Here is a 16,461-nt window from a genome sequence, read left to right as displayed (position 1 = left end):
ATACAATTATGGTACAAAAGGAGCACTAATGCCACATGTCTTATGTTGACAACGTGGACGCAGATAGAGGAAACAACGAAGGCAGTCGTAATATTTACCTAGCCGTCTAGGCTAACGCTGTTGCGCTAACGTTAGCAAAACGTCGGCGTAGCTTTAGCTAGCTGTCTAAACTTGTGAAAAGCCGAACAGCATCCCCATCCAAGTAATAAATAAACACTAGGCAAATATGTTGTTACTGGAGCTAGTAGGGTCCATCAAAACGTGAGATATCTAATCGAAAATGTGTTTACAACGTTGGGGGATTTCACAGGTGGGACTGACTGGCAAGTTAGCCCATAGCTAACATGATGCCTTCTATTTCTAGATCTAGCTAGATTACCAGTACTTATCTGAACTAACGACATGATCACTGCCACTAAATATAAAGAAAACATTGACTTTCACTCGGTGCTATTCACAGACAGTAAAAACACCTCTTCCACCTCTTCCTCATCCCAGTCAGTCACCATAGTTCTAGTACTAGACTGAGGCACGTCTCCCCAACGTGACGTCATCACCGAATTGCGTTAAAAAACCCACTAAACGACTAAAACGGTAAAAACTGGCCTTTAACACTATTTGGTGACATTTTTAACAATGATATACATATGTTGAGTGCTTTATGTACCCATTAATCAACAGTGGTGGTTAACCTGCAACATGGGCTTTAAAGATATATTCAGCTTTCCAGCGGTGAAATATCCCTTTAAGCTTTTTCATGTTTGTGGAGGGTAACTTGGGGGTCCTCCCTCACGAAAACTTGAAGGTATTTGACTTATGAACTGTCCCATTTTTGGTTCAGGCATAAATTAATGGTTTGTTACACAGCTTCTTTCGGTTTGCGACACTATGAATCTGTCCGTTTCATCTTAAACTGTCTAATAATAAGTCTTTGTCTTGGCATGTGTGGAATAAAAGTGTGAGGTCCACTTGGATGACTTTTTGTAACATTTAAAAAAAATATAATACTGGTACCATTACAACTGAGTTTGGTATTTGGTATTTCTGACAATACCTTAGTTTGAGAAATATGAAAGAAAAACATGCCATACTTCTCAGTGCAGTGTTTGCCCTAACACAGCAGCCAAACAAGAACTTTGTCTCAATAAAACATTCTAAACTCAGAAAAGGTAATATTTGATGAAAGAAAAAGTAAACAACACTAGGAATCTTGCAAAGCGTGTTATGAAAACTTAATTACGTGACAGCTTTCAATTCTCAAGGTTTTGACATTCAATACCTAGCCCTACTGGTAGTGTGTCTGTGGTAAACTAAACCGTTAAACTGTGCTAGTCAGGTTAGCATAGCCCAATTCTAACCTTTCTTACATATATGGCAATTACTACCACAAAATGAAACATTTTAGCTTAGTAAGCTGTGAGCTGAACATCTTGAAGTGTGTTATGAAGGTCCAAGGGCTTCAATGGTGTGAGCCATCTGGGTTATTAGAAGGATCGTCTGTGCTCTGATAGCAGCTGAACCAGGTACAGTAATAATTTGCCCAACACTACACAAAGTAAACATCTTGCCAGGTTCTTTAACAGCAAACTACGTATAAGGTAAGTAGACTGTAAGTTAGTTGAGTAAATGGGGTTATGGAAAGGCCAAGCTTGCCCCAGAGGCCGACTCGCCGTGAGCTAAATGCCTCTGACCTAGATTAATACCAACCACAGCAGCGCCAGGACTATTAAACACACCCCGGTTTCCTGTATCCTGCCTTTCTGTCTGTGTGTGAAATGATTCCATCTGTCAGTCTCAGCTGGGCTGTGAGAACACCGCTGAACGCTGCTGCCCACACACACAGACACATATATAAGGAAGGACACCAAAAAACACAGACGTGTCGGTTGGGAACTGGGGCCAAGGTGGGTGTCTGGCTGCATCCAGCCTCAAGGGAGGGAGGGCTCTGAAAAACTCTGCCCAGCATGAAAGGCTCGAGGCTAGGGATCGAGACATTAGATAGCGACTGTGGTCTTGATGGTGCACGGCAAACCATCATATGAAGCAGTGTTTGTTTACGAGGCTTTATAATTGCAGCAATGCCACTGACTGCACAACACGTCAGTGCAACCTGAAAAGACCTCTTTTCAATGACAGCAGGTTTTGTCTCTCTACTCCACCTTTAATGAGTACCATACTTGTGATAGTCTTTTTTAAGCCTACTTATTAGGTTTATAGCTTGCTTAAAATCAGGCAAATATATCATTGCATACATGTATGTGTTTCTGTCTATGTATTTGTGCAGGTATGTGTGTGTTTGCCTGCTTTTATGTATATGTACGCGTGTATTAGGCAAGTTTATTACACTGGCATGCTTCCTTGACCAAGGACAGCAGCTGGTATTCAATGGATACCAAATAGAACAAACAGACAGTCAGCACACCCCTCAGCCACCTGTGAGCACACAGAGATGAAACTGAGGAAAAAGGAGATAAGATAAGGGCAAAGACGGATTAGTATGCACAACTGATATTCAGAGGAAAATAAGGGAAAGAGAGCTTAGCAGTAGAAGGAGAGAAGAGAAAAGATCAGGGATGAGGTTTAACCAAGGGAGAAAAGACACGGACAAGTGAGTGAAATGTGGAACAAAAAGCTATGTTCTTTGAATTACTTGATATATTTTAGTAGTTTGAACTTCCCCTGAGGCTCAAAAGACTGCAAGACATATAACCTCTGTTCAATATTATCATCATTTGAGCTTGCTGTGTGCAGTGAAATGAAAAACTTTCCTCAGAGCACTTTCTAGACAAGATTAAAACAAAAACAAAAACCCCATAACAAGAGAAGAAATGTGCAATATTAATAACGGCAGCATAAAGTGAGTGGTGCAATTCATTTATATATTACCAGTGGTACATCAATTTTACGACAAAAACTAAATAAAAAATCTTACCAGCAGTGCTGCATTGACTGCATGTCTGAACGGGATAAGAGGACTTCTCTCTTTCTTCATGTTCACATTTGGCTATGCTGCTTTTTTTAAACAGCGAGTTCAGTATGGCTGTAGGTAAAACATAGACCTCATGCATCAGCAAAAATCCTGACAAAGCAATACCAATGAACTGTAGCTCTGTTATCGTACTAATGCGCTCCCCTATCTCCTGATGGCACAAAACTTCATTATTGGAAAAATGTTTACATTAAGTCAAAAGATTTTGGGAGCTATAAATAAAAAGTTGCATGCATTTTCAGACTGGGAACAAAACCCTGTTCAGTAAAATGTTATATATTGGGGGGGGGGTATTCACAGAGGACTGAGTAGGAGGGACTGAGAGTGTGGGGCTTCTCTCTGGCTCAGTAAAACATTAACTCACAGTAAATCCTTTTTGTTCAGGATCAGGAATCAAACATCTCTATACGGGTGAAAATCAAACATGTCTTTGTGCGAACAAGCTGACGAGTTGAAAAGCCAACCATCCCATTGAGCTTCTCAGCAGCCAAGAATCAAAGAATTAGCCTCAGGCTCGCCAAACATTGGTAATATCCATATTCATAGTGGAGATAGATGAGGTGATAAAAACTGCATCGCTCAGCTCCCTCACTCACTTTGTCAACACTTCCATAACTGCTACCAACGAGTAGATAATATGCCACCTTTCACCACAGATGAGTGATGAGAAGCAGGATGGCAGCTCATCCTGTTTATCTTTATATACAGCAACAAGTAGATACCTGTTTTTGTGTGACATTGTGTAAGCATGTGTTGCATGATGCTCTGTAGCAGCAACCATGCTGATGTCCACTGCTCATTTAAATCAATGGGAAGTGCAGACTCTCACTTAACAGTGTGGTTTAGGAGTCAAATGGTTTCATGGACATATGCCAGATTTCAACCAGTATTTATGCAAGCAAAGATGCTGTTCGATACATGAAAGTGTGGTACTGTTTTAACCTGGATTGCAAGGATAAGCACATGACATTAAAAAATAAATGTTGGGGTTGGCCTATAACAATAATAATAGTGATAATTTCATACAGAGCCTAACACATCTATGTTTTAAGTCAAATGTGGGATAACAAGCATCAAGCACAATCATCAATTGTCCTGTGTCCATACAACGTAAAAGCTACAGAGCAAGCAGGACTATGAGACCAAATACTCCACAAGCAGGTCAAGGTCCAGGGAGATCCATGGCACTTGTGGCTGGCTATTGCTAACAAAACAGCTCATAAAGACCCAAGGACTCGACGCCTCACTACAGGGCTGCCCAGCCAGAACCCCAGGGGCCATGTCTAAGACTAGCAGCCTAACTCTGCTACACAGCATCAGCAGCTTGTAAAACAAGCTGTTAAACTTTATCTGCATCATAACCATTGCGATAATACACCACAGATGCCAGGATTTCAAAAAAACAGATTTCCCTGAGGGTTTTTCTGGATATAAATCTATTATTTGTGCCTCTGTGTTAAGATAATCTCCATGCTGCCATAAAAAGAAAGTGATCATTTATTTAAAAAAAACTTCAGACTCCACATAATCAGTTAATGAAATGAGCTGATGCACCTTCCAGAGCTATTAGAAGTAGCACTCCGGCAGTGTGCGTGCATACTGAAAGTGTACATACTGCACTACTCCAGATTGAAACATCCTATTAGCCTGCACATTTACAGAGCCATTAACATTTAAATATGCAGGAACTGTGCTGCTTTCAAAATGCAATTTTTTCTCTGCTGCAAGGAGAATTCTCCTGTTGTCATAAACAACTTTTTTTTTTATTATTCAAGGACCTTTTCAAATGTCAGGGCCAATCAAACACAACACGACAGGTCTCTGGGCAGAAAAAAAAAAAAACAGCTCAGAGGGCAGAGAAGAAAAGCGGACTATCATGCATATTCATGTGGTTGGAAGGTTCAATGACTGCTGTCTCTAAGAATTGTGAGGAGTGGCAAACAGTTTGTGTGGTAAGAGACAGCTGAAAAAAAAGTAAGCTTTTAAATCTTCTCTCCCCCTCACCATGTCCAAATGTCAATGTCAAAGACCCACAATGGGCAAAGCTCTGTGTGCCCACAAGTGACTCCCAAAACCCCAACTCTCCACCCACTCCCCCCTACCCCCCTTTCTCCCAGTCAGCAAATTTAGGCAGAAAAGTTTTCTCTGTGAAGTGGTGCTCAGCAGAATGGCAAACAAACAGAGCCATCTCTCTACTAGCCAGGGCCCACTTCAGCATTTTAGACATCTCTTTCAGTTTTCAGCTTGCCTCACATCAGCAGGATGGATCCTCCTGACACAAGTCTATGTCAGCTGGACTGGAATAGGGGCTCTGCTGAGCCACAATGGACCCCTTCCTCCCCCTCTTCCTCCTCCTCATGCCCACCTCCCTCCTGAGACAGGAGTGAGCGAGTACAGTAGGAAGGAAGAGAAGAAATTTTTTTTAAAAAAAGAGGAACTAAAACACAATACATATTCCTGTTCTGTGTGTAATCCTCTTCAGGAAACTTCACCAGCTTGGACAGGGAGAGAGCTGCACACCCTACTGGTATCTTCCTCTCTATCTGTTTCTGTCTTTCTCTCTCCTTCACTTCCTGCCTCTCTTCATTAGTCTCTGTCTCTCTTCTCTGGCTCCAGCAAGGCACAGTCATCCAGGAGGACATTATTAGCTGTCAGCATTAACAACCAGCGGAACAGCAACAGCAACAGCAGCAGAGTCGGTTTCATAACAATGCTCACAGAAAGCCTCTTCTCTGCCCCAGCGAGAAGAGGAGGCAGTCAGGACAGCCTGCTGCGTGCAGATGGTGCTTTGTCTCTGCTAGTTCCTGCAAAAGTGAACTGCAGACACAAATCGAAGCACACATGTACATGCACACATAGTTGGAAGACGGTACCACTATTCATTCCTAATCCTCTGTGGTTTGCATGAAAGTTAATGGCAGGTGTTTAAAGCAATGGCTATGCCAAGAGAAGGAAGGGGAGTTGAGTGGGAGAAGACCAACTTCTTTTTTTCCCCTGCTGGCAAACACACACACGCTTTTCCATGTTGGAAAGACACTGTATTAGAAGCCCATTAGATCTGCAACCCCCCCCCCATCCTCATCCTCCCCCTCCGTGCTCCATCTATCTCTGGCATAATGTCCATGCATGCAGTTGAGAGCAATTAGGACTTCTTTGGAGGAAAATAGCCAGTCATTAAGGAGGAGCTGGGACTCCACAGTGTGATGGTTTACGCCAGGTGGGAGGCGATTCAACAGCCAAGTGGTGTGAGCAAACTCCCATGGTCATAAAATACAGGAAACAGTAAACATTGTCCACTGCCGACGAGCACTTTCCTCCAATAACATAATGAGATCATAATTTAGAGAAATGCTCATTTATGCATTCAAAAACATACTGTACCCACACTCTCACTATACTGTAGGCTACAATCATTTCAAGATTGGCCCTTTTCACAACAGCCCTTTTAGCACAGGTGTTACTAGTAACACTAAAGATGGCTCTCCTCTATTTGAGTGTCTCTGTAAGCCATGACAGTGAGCCAGCATGTAAAATATTCAGCCATCATAAATTTTATTATTTACACGTGCATTTCCTACTCTACCATGTTAAATTTTATTTACGTACAAAAACACAACTTTTACTGTACTTTATATTGTTTCATCTGAACAATGACATTATATAGCTGATTATTTGATTAATCGATTTGATAATCAAACATGTGAAACATTCACTGGTTTCACAATTTAAAATGTTTTCTGCTTTACTCTGTTATATAAATAATTGTAAACTGAATATCTTTTGGTTTTGAATAACTGGGTAGACAAAACAAGCAATTTGCAGACTTTTTTTTTTTTACCATTTTCTGCTTAAAGACTAATTGATTAATCAAAACATACTGAATCAATTATGGAGAAAAAAAAAATCTTTATTTGCATTATTTAATGACACGCCAATGTGAGGTTTAACTCAAAGAGAAAAATCTTCAAAGATCAAAGATCTTAAAGAAATGATGATCAAAGCTTGATCTTAATTTTCTACGCAAGCCAAAACACTACCAGACTAGTCTCGCATTGCCAGACCTACTGTATCTCCACAGCGCTGCAGAGGAAGGTCTGGCTAGTCCACACAACATTCCAGGATAGGAAAAAAACTGTGGTTTATTGGCATTTCTTTAAACCAATCACAATCGTCTTGGGCAGCACTAAGCCCGGACGGAGCAACGGTGCCTCTGCAAAATAGCCTCGGGAAGGAACTTGTTTTGGTGAAACGTGTTCGTTCAAAAGTTGTTTTAGTCGTGCAAGAGAAAACTCAGGTTCGACAGATAGTCTAGCTAGCGGTGGTCTGGATTTACCCTGCAGAGATCTGAGGAGCAGTTAACCATAGTCTTCAAAAATCCACCGGAGAAGAATGCCAACACAAAGAAAGCGGAAGGTGACGGACATCTGGCGGCACCGGAACAATCTCGTAAATGAAACGTCGTCGATATAGACTACTACAAGACTCATTTGCATGTAAACACTCAGAGACACAATGTGCAGGACAATGATGCAGCAGTGGTCAGACACAATACACACAATAATGAAAATCTAATACAAGCAACAGTGAAACTTATTCAGTTAATTACTTGGGATTCAATATTTAAGATTTGGGCACAACGTGTGTATACGATTCTGCAGTTTTATGTTTGATTGTCTCGATTAGAAACCTTAATGCTTTCAAATACAAGAAGTGGACTACAATTTGCTTGTTTTCTGGCCACTACGCCAGGTGAACTGGGAAAGACTATTAAATACATCATTTTGGATTGGCAAAGGTTACAAAGAAGCTTTTAGGATGCCAATGTGGCAGGAGAAAGCTACAGGGAGGCTGTGAGAAAATGAAAAATGATTTAAGCTGCACTTAAGAGCAAACTACCAAAGATATTTCTATTTATTCATACTGTCATTGGCAGACAAGAGTGCATGCACACTATTTTTTAAGCACACTGGTATCGGTAAATAGATTCAGATATCATGTTGCTGTTTGTTGCAGTCCCAAAACTATCCTTCATAACCACAAATTAAAACTGAATCAGAAGCAACTGAGACACAACAAAGCACGTTATAACAAGCAAAGAACAGGTGTTGAAAATTTGTAGAGTGCACCACTTACACTTAACAAGCAATAGATTTTTGCTCAAAAAACAACTGAAGTACAACTGTTCCCTTATTGTAAATGCCTCTGAAGCACGCAGTTCTCAATTTGCAAAAAGCACTTCTTCACAGAACAATCTGTTTTTAACATCAAAGCCTTAAGGCTATCTGAGAATTACGCTTTAAGATGTATAAAGATCTGTGTGACAGAAATTCAGCAGGAAACAACAAAGAATGTTTCACATTCAAATGTTATATCGTGAAACTATGAAAAAAGCTAAACTGGCTAATTGGTTATAGCTAAATGCATGTAACAAAACTCTTGAAATGAAGAAAAGCTAAAACTAAGAATCACTTAAGACAGATTAATCACAGCCATGTCCAAACCTGTGGTATAAATCCCAAATCCTCCTTGCTCTGTGATTTTTCAAAGTAGTTTGTCTGAGCGACATCAGGCTGTGCATTTGCGGCCCCTTGCAGATGGCACAGTGTAATTTCACACCCATTACCTCCTCTCCACAATGCATAGAACAATCCCATGACAGTAACATCCTCTCAAACCAACTCCTATGGGAACTTTTAGAAGCCGTTAGCGGCCTGGCCATTATGGGAGTTCTCCGAAGAGTTCACAAGAGCTATTTCAGCAGCGTCCAAATTACTATGTTAAATGGAGTATTAGGCTCTGAGAATATGATTAACCAAATATAATTGCTTTGCTTCTGTGACTTCAAAACAGGCAGTCAATGCATGATTCACATGTTATTCTGTTGCTGTGTTCTTCCTCTTCATAAAGTAATAATGTCAACAAACAATAGGGCATTGCAGCAATGCAAGACAGTCTCATAAAATAAACATAACATGCATTCTCTGTCCAAAGAAAAAAACCACATGCCAAATGAGCAAGTGGTGAGCGGAAGTGAGAGACAGCACCTGTGCTTTCAAAAAACCATCATCTATTCCTGCATCGGTGCACTTGCTCCCCCAGCTTGCCTCTTCACTTTCCAGTGTGTTATAATACGGCAGAGAAACACAAATGAGTCCCTACACAAGCATGTTGTACAGCAGATCAGCCATGTACAACAGTGCTCTCTACAAGCACAAATCATGTTCGTAATCACAGTACACCAACTCCACCAGCCACCAGGGAATATCTGTTGAGGCAAATGAGAGTCCTGATTTTCAACACAAACACACACACACACACACACACACACACACACACACAGCTACCATCAAGCACAATCTGTATGCATGATATCATAAATATTAAAGAGTTGGTTTTGCATTTTCTTGACATTTTCCTCCTCTGCGATAAATCAAAAGGCGTGATAGGAGCTGCCATGTACATTGCGATGCTGCCTGTGATGTGTTTGCCTTGGGAAGCCAGCTTTCATATCTAAACACATGCAGGCCACGAAGACGTGAGAGGAAGTTCAACCCCCAGAGGAGTAGAAGGCTGCGGATGAGAGGAGGGATAGGGAGAGGCGAACAGGGAGGGTGGTGTTGCAGGTATGAAATACGAAATCCCAGTACGCACATCTTATTAGTACTGTATCTGTTGCATCATCAGCAATTGATATATATTTGATGCAAAGACACTCCATAATGTCTTGATATGATCAAATGTTCAAATAAAGGTTTTCAATGCAAACATTGGCCTTTGGAAGGGTGCAGGCCACGGCCTGCATATCATTAACAAAGGCCTTTTTCTCTGCGGTCGTAAGGCTCCACTCTAAGTTCCCCTGCCTGTTGTGACAATGCCCACAGGGTGGGAGCAGATGTCCGTTGCCAGCAGCACATCTGCATACAGCCTCAATCCCCACCCCTTCACTGGCCAGACAATGGAGCCACCCTCCTCCTCCTCCTCCTCCTCCTCCTCCACTTGAATCTTTCTTCCACTGGAGCCTCCAAATGCAGTAAAAAAAAAAAAAAGAAAAAAAAAAAAAGAAAAAGAAGAGTGGGAAAGTGGGGAGAGTTGAAAACCAATGCACTCTGTCTGTCAAAACTGTGAAATGGAAGGATTATCCTCCTGTTTCAAAATGTGCAGGTGCTCATATTGATGCCTGATTGTGTCACTAATTAAGCCCTCATTGATTAGTAGGCCACGGATGACAAGTGAAGTGGATTTGTTTGGTTACGCACATGCTAGCAAAAAATGTTGCACTAAAATACACTTGTACCAAACTTTTCATCAAACTCCTTAAGTCTTTATGTATTTTTGAAAAGGAATCATAAGGATATTTACAAAAAAAAACGTGAGCCTAATTGGATCTTTGATATGTTCACCATTACCTTGTAACTGCCCAGCTCATATAAACTTAATAAAGCCTATTCCCACATCACTGTGAAGTGTATCGGCTATAATGTCTACTCCCACCCTCTTATGTCCCTCCTTGCTGATGGCGCAGGGACACATGGACAGCGACGCGAGTGTCGCTTTCAAAACTATACCCCGGTGGAGCACACACTGAAATATTTTACACCACCTTTAGCAATAATCTTGAATCCTACCTCGACTGGATGTTTACTGAGAGTTCGAACGTCGGCTTTGGGGGCTCCAGAAATAGAATCGAAGGCTACGCATTTCAAATTCGCTTGTTATCTCGGATTTAGATAATGATCCACCTTTAGATGACATAAAAACTTAATCCTGACCGCAACGGGACAATCTCCGGCTCTGGGAAACGGTGCCTGTGTCGGTTTTTACAGGGGGAAGTAGCGTCGGCTGGTTATCCTGCTGTTTACTTATACGGTTCATAAACACTCCTATTCTTTTCCTCCTGCCAGAATTGAGAGGTGTGTATCAGTTTGCTTTTCCTTTTTTTCTCTCGCTTTTTTAGTGAGGCGGAGCCTTTGCCCACTTCTCCCTCACATACACACGCGCGGATTCGCGCGCGCACACAGACAGTACATATGAGACACTTGCAGTTGATGGAGATGGAACAGTGGGACATTTCAGGAAAAGCGATTTTTTATTGATATCTAATACAATACTCATACACATATTTGTTAAATTTGTTGTTCTTGGTTGCTATAGAAACATAACTTTAGCTACTGAGTTTATGTAGGCTATTTTATTATTTTTTTAATTTGCTGTTGCTATATTTGTTTAGACTTCTTACTAAATTCTAAATTACTAAATTGAGCTGCACCTTTACAACATAGCTAGTTAGCTAGCTAAGGCACCGTTTTAGCCAGTTAAGGTTTTACTGATGTGAAAATTGGTGGCCACAAAACATACTCACTCGAATAAGCAGTCAACTAGCTAATGTTAGGCTATGCAAGCTAACTTTAATGCTAAACAGGCGGTCACTTTTGCTTAATGTAAGTATGACTTTGTATTTATTTATATACTGTCTGCTTACATGGAGAAATATTTGTATTTCAGAGTTAGCTAATATTAAACCAGTTTAGAGCGAAGGAGAAATATCGCTAGCTAGAATTCCGCTAGCTAGCTAAATTAACATAAATTTAAGATGCTATTTGGTAATTTGGCTAACGTTATTAGCATGCCATTTTGTAATTGAAAGTATAGCTAAATTAAACACATTTTGATCAAACAACATTTTGATTAAGTGTCAGGTCGATGTGTTGACCATATTCCATAATAACTTCTTTTACTCTTTAATCTAAACTGGTCACATATTAGCAAGCTAACGTTTCATCAATAGGGCTTGGGCGTCGTGACGTCACTACTTGGCGTGGCCGCCATGTTGATTGCCTCCTTTACCGCTACTCGGACTACTGCGCACTGTTTATAGACGTAACGTCTCTCTCAGTCGTGTGTCTTAAGTGAACATTGAACATTGAAAATAAGGGAAATTTCCCAGGTTACTCACCCAAAATACGGGAAAATTTCAACATTCATTTTTCTGTTGCTATCCCTCTGCTGACAGCAAAAATTCGTACTACAAAACTGCTGCATTAACTAAGCTGTGTGTTAGTGTGTATGTGTAAGTTGTGTGAAGCTAGATCTAACGTGACTTTGCTTACAGATTGGCGTGAAATTGTGCTCTCACAACAACCACGCTGTTATCTTAAAAAGGCCAACATCACACTAAGGTTGCTTTCAAGTAAGTAAAACGATGCTTTGAAAACATCTGTTTCGCTGGAAGGGCAAGGGGTAGCAACAGGACAACAGTACAGAGACTGACAGGTCCGATGGAAGGGCTAACGTTAATGTTATGAGAGTATTCAAATACGGGATATTTTACAGGAAAATACTAAAACGGGAAGACAGCGGGAAAAGAGCTCAAATACGTGAGAAACCCGGAAAAAACGGGAGGGTTGACAGCTACTAACTACACTTTTGAAACACATATTTAAAAGTATTACATGTGTGAATGGTTGTTAGCACTAACGGTTACTAAACTAGCAGCTAGGTGGAGCGCAGCCGATTTTGTCCACATACCGGTCCCTGGCTTCCCTATTTAAAGTATCCCTGTAAATTCCACATCCTTTTCTGGATTTTAACATCTTTTTTTTTTTCTTTTCTTTCTCCCAACTCTGCTTCTTCTCCTCGTTTGAATTGCTGTATGTTTACATTCGTGAGGCCATCAACATGGCCGCCACGTTCCAGAATGCAACGCGGCGCCCAAGCCCTATTGGTTAAGTTAATGTTAGACCAAGGGGGTAAGCTTCGCTTCAGAGCTCGAATCTCCTATGGCGCCATTTTGATGCTACAAAGCGATCACCCCCCGTTAGCATTCCATTGACTGCCATTCATTTTGGCGTCACTTTGACAGCGAATAACTTTACATCTGAAGCGTTTAAAGACTTTATTTGTCCATTGTTTATTTCTAAAGAAACACGACAATGTATAAAAGGCTCCATTACCTTGTACCTCACGTTATGGCTCCGTAGCAGACGTTTTTGTAAAAATAGGCTAACAATTGTGTCATAACCACGCGACTTACTGTCGCATAGTAGAGGAATTACCGTATAGTACAGGAGAAGCTCGCAGACAGTTTCGACTTACATTAGCTGTTTAAGTTTAATTACTAATGTTAACTAGCATTTTAGTTAGCAATAATTAGCCTGTGTCCATGTTTATCTCCTTACATATACCTATGCTCTCCGTCTCTGCAAGATTGGGAATGATTGAGATTTCTCTTGGCACAGCTACCAGAAGACTTCCAACTTTCAGACTCACGTCACATTTACGTCGTTTCTCTCAGTTGGAGGCTGCGCAGTAACGCTCAGCGCTCACCGGAAAAGTGCTTCTAAAGGCCTTCACTGGTCTCCGTCCAGAGCAACGGGATCTGTTGGTCCATTCTTATATACAGTCTATGTGTTAGACACCTGGCAGTTAGGTCTACTCAGGGCAAATATTTAACTAACTAATCTCTACATAAAAACAAGCTACTAAACTAGCTAGTGATGCAATCCATTTTTTACTTTGCGATGTGTAGCTAAATCAATCTTCTGGTTAATATTTTTTGAAGTGGGGTATGGCTGTTTTGGGGGGACTTGAGAGTCGACCTCTGTATGTCTAAAATCCTGCCTGGCTGGAATTATATCTGTTGTACAGACAGACAGATTGTAAGTACATACTGTAGATAGATTTGGCGCTCTCATGTTTACTCTGTTCACTCCTCTTCGTGCTACAGGTGCAGATAGCAGCAACTGCAGCTGTGCCTTCATGTCATGCTTAAAACATGCAATCTGTTTCTCTCCCAATTGTCCCCTTTTTTTAGCTCCAGTCTCAGCAGTAGAATCATTGTGGACCCTTCATTTATTTACACAGCAGTGCCGGCCATATAAACAATGACACAGATGGCAGAGAGCATTTTTTGATTTCCTGGTCACTTCAGTGTCTGCCTACTTTTCCAACACTTCCAGCAACTCATAGTCTTTGAATGGAGCTTTCCACAAAGGCAAAGAAAATCAGCGTTAGCAATGTATGAATCATTAACATACCTTCAATTCTGTATCTTGTTGTAGCTTCTGTACCATGTGCCCTGTGTGTGTGTGTGGTCCCAGGCCTGGGGGCTCTTGGCCCTGTGAGTGCATCTTTCCCTGTGGTCATTTTGTCTCCAGCACAATGTAACTACTGGGCATGAACCCAAACACTCCAAAGACCAACACCAACCAACGTGAGACACCAACTGAAGCATATGTTTGCAGAGGGGATGGATGCCAGGAGGAGAAAGAGACAGAGGAAACAATTTTTTTTTTGTAAGTCAACATTTGATTTAGATGGCTTCCGTTTCTCCCAAGTAAATAAAACAGCAAACACAAAGGTATGTAAACTATTAAACTCACTAAAATCTAATGATGAATGACCAAGTCAATGATGCAGTGTAGTATTTAATGGTGTAAAATGACATGTATGGTGTAGTTTGCAATATATATGTTGGTATCCTAAACTCATAGCCATATGTGGCAGATTTCCCCTCTTGTTGACATTTTGAATATAAGTTGTTTCAAAATCTGCTTTAATCCTACAAAGGCTGTGTTTGCTAATGATAAGCTTATCCTCTGTTGTGTTTACTATATGTCACTTACTGAATCACCTTCCTGTGCTTTATTTCTCACTGCACATTTCAAATAGTAATGACTTATGTTCCCCTTTTTATTATACTCCAGTCACTAGCATAATAATCTGTTTGTCTGATGTACTAAATCAATAAGTTTGAAAATTATAAAAATGTGCACCACAAAAGGATTTGCCTTTGTTTATACACTAGTTGTTAGAGGATCACACACACACACACACACACACACATACACACACACACACACGCACACACACACACACACACACACACACACACACACACACATACACACACACACCTCTAATCTCTTCACTGTACAGTGGGTATTTGAGAGGATCAGTAGTGTGTGACTGCATATTTCTGCAGAAAGACATTATTTCATCCCTCAATTTCTCCTGGCAGAGATCTGAGTGTTTGACCTTTTTAAAATGCAAAGCGATTCTTCTACTACAGAGAGCGAACGGGAGGCTCATGATTGTGCTACTAAATTTGAGGGACTTAATGCAGTAACTCACAGAGAGGGAGAGCTGTTCTGCACCTGCTGAAGTCTTGACTTGGTTACGGGGATACAATAACACCTCCAAGGGTTATGTTAATCTTTAAAGACAGGTTATTCTTATGCTGCTCTGCTCTTTACCTCATTGAATGAATATTTCACTGCAACCTTGAATCAGTCTCATGCTTAAATCACCTTATTGCATAGCATTTCCTTTTACGTAGTCCTGCATGTGTACAGTACTGTAACATTTGTCTTTTGCTTTGGTCTTTAATATCAAAATAAATTGTGAAGATCTTTATTTATTCAGTCCAACCATTCACCCATCTTTTATTATATCAAATACTCTGTTACTACTCAAAAAACCTTGTATACTGTATGCCACTGTGGATAACCATCACCCTCACACACACACTTCACAATTTTAGATAAACATTTTACATCATTTCACAGTTTTCCTCCTTCTTGAGAAAGGGAAGGGCAGCTAATTTAACTTCAACATCACTACCAGAGCACTTATGATGGTAAAAAGTGGAGATCATGTTAAATTGAGAATTTAACAATTTATGACACATGCTACATATGGGATATTGTAATAAGAAGCTCACAGGAGTGTAATTTACATTTGATAATGATGTCAGATTGTTAAGAGTGTTCCATTGTACTGCATATACCTCCTCCACTAAGTGTGCATACAGTGCATCAGTCTTTTAACACCACTTTTGAGGATGGCATAATATGATTTAAACAAAGCCACACAATACCACTCTCACATCTAATTATATTTCACCACATTAATGCCTCTGACACATTCATAGCAGACTTTAAAAGACACAGGGATGCTGTCATTGGCTTATATTTATGCCTCCAATAGAATGCAAATGAAGCAGATTTACCCTCTTTGACTGGAGAATAAGTGTGAAAGCAGTTAATTAGACTTGTGAGGTCTATGGATGTTTTTGCTTCCTCCTACAGCAGTTTCCATGGCTGACTATATAAACTAGATGGGTATGTAATGAAGCTGAATGCAGGAAGTTATACAGTCATGAAAACAACAGCAGTCTATATACACTCACCTTGAAGATTATTAGGAACACCTGTTCAATTTTTCGTTAATGCAATTATCTAATCAACCGATCACTTGGAAGCTGCTTCAATGCATTTAGGGGTGTTGTCCAGGTCTAGACAATCTCCTGAACTCCAAACTGAATGTCAGAATGGGAAAGAAAGGTGATCTAAGCCACTTTGAGCGTGGCATGGTTGTTGGTGCCAGACGGGCTGGGATTTTCATGCACAACCATTTCTAGGGTTTACAAAGAATGGTCTGAAAAAGGAAAAACTTCCAGTATGCTGCAGTCCTGT

General features: G+C 40.6%; 1 protein-coding gene across 2 annotated transcripts in view; it reads right to left on the bottom strand.

Moving 5' to 3' along the window:
• Positions 1-10,962, bottom strand: part of ctbp2a (C-terminal binding protein 2a) — a 68,339-nt gene extending 57,377 nt beyond the window's left edge. The window contains exon 1 of one of the 2 annotated variants that reach the window (XM_031307583.2): positions 10,615-10,962. The gene's annotated coding sequence lies outside the window, so the exon portion shown is untranslated. Of the gene's footprint in view, positions 1-2,932; positions 2,952-10,614 lie in introns of those variants that run through there. The other variant, XM_031307590.2, reaches the window with a different exon arrangement.
• Positions 10,963-16,461: the final 5,499 nt, after the last annotated feature.

The sequence above is a fragment of the Sander lucioperca genome, chromosome 15, assembly GCF_008315115.2.
Source record: "Sander lucioperca isolate FBNREF2018 chromosome 15, SLUC_FBN_1.2, whole genome shotgun sequence".
Taxonomy (NCBI): Eukaryota; Metazoa; Chordata; class Actinopteri; order Perciformes; family Percidae; genus Sander; species Sander lucioperca.
Note: the sequence above shows the minus strand (reverse complement) of the source record. Positions and strands in the feature narration are given on the sequence as shown.